The sequence below is a fragment of the Cyprinodon variegatus genome, unplaced genomic scaffold, assembly GCF_000732505.1.
Source record: "Cyprinodon variegatus isolate N-32 unplaced genomic scaffold, C_variegatus-1.0 Scaffold76, whole genome shotgun sequence".
NCBI lineage: Eukaryota > Metazoa > Chordata > Actinopteri > Cyprinodontiformes > Cyprinodontidae > Cyprinodon > Cyprinodon variegatus.
In genome coordinates this window covers 561,249-562,788 of record NW_015150529.1, presented here as the reverse complement: position 1 = coordinate 562,788, position 1,540 = coordinate 561,249, and positions in this window count along the sequence as shown.

Sequence of the window (1,540 nt, the reverse complement as noted above, 5' to 3'; positions counted from 1 at the left end):
GATGTTCATGTTGCTGCAGTCTGCAATCTGACCGCTAGATGTCGCTAAAAGTTACACACTGTAGCCTTCAGTAATATTCTAATTTTGTGACACACAGAATTTGGGATTTTCATTTGTTGCCACTTCAAATCGTCAAATTAAATGAAATAAACATTTGAATGCATCAGTCTGTGTGCAATGAATTAATATAATGTACAAGTTACACCTTTTGAATGCAATTACTGAAATAAATCAAGTTTTTCAAAATATTCTAATTTACTGGCTTTTACCTGTATATGATTTAAAGTGTGGTTAAAATTATGATCTAGAAGGACTTTTATTGTAATGAACCTATGAAAAATATAATTATAGTAATTAAAATAATTTCCTGTAAATTCTTAAATAAATCTAGTCATCAAATTTGTAATTTCTTTACTTTTACTTGTATTTAGAGTTCTTCCACATGGTACTTATATGTTTTTTTTTCCAATGAACTTGGAAAAAAAGTAAATAAAAAGGAGTGAAAGGCAAAATGTTTGGGAGCAGCCAAGATAATGTTGAACATATTTGACTTTGGTCAACTTCAAACTGAACAAAGGATGATTTTATTTTAAACAGACCAGATCAAAAGTTAAGATATATTGTCAGGTCTAAGCACCTAAAACATCATACATACATACGGGGAAAGAAAGAAAGCACAGAGACAATTAATTTAGTTACTCGCGAGGAAAATAGGAAGGAGACTGCAGAGTTTACAATCTCCACCCCACTCTGCAGTCTTCAGCTTTCTGCTTGCTATTTATTGAAGAAAAAGGGATGTCCCTAATTACATCAACTGAGGTTTAACTAATGGAAAAGGGAAACAAAAGGATCTTACTTTAAACCTCAGCATATATGTTAAAACAAAGCATGAGGTTGTTTTACAATTGAATTGTAGAAGAAACATATGATAGAGGATGTTCAGGTCTCTTTTACAACCCGTCCGTTGCATGACCTTTATATAGAACAATCTTAAGCAAGAGTTAATAAAAGATGAATCACACATTATATATCATAATAGTTCATTAGAACACAACCCATGAAACACAAAGAAAGTAATAGTATAAATAAAATATTTCTAACATATATTCACCTATCTTTAGGAGTCAGAAGTTAAATATTGAAGCAGACGGCTTCTTGGGTAGGAAGGCGTCCCAGTCCACCATGGACCCAGGGATGTGTTATCAAGAAGAAACATGAGTAGAGTGGGAGCGGTGGAATAATGAGTCAAAAGGAAGACATTTATATCAGATTCAAAAGTTTATTGGAAAGGAGAGGAAAAGATATGGAAATAGGAAAAAAGATATAATTATTTCAAGGCTAAGAAGAGGTCACACAGCATTAAACTACAGTCTTTTTAAAATAGGGAAACAGGAAATTGTGAGAAATGCGGAGATCCAGAAACAGTACAACATATTATTTTTGAGTGTACTGCGTATGTAAGGGAGAGAATGAAGTTCATACAAGAGTTGAGAAAAATAGGGATTAATGGGAATTCAATAGAAGCAATGTTAGGAAACGA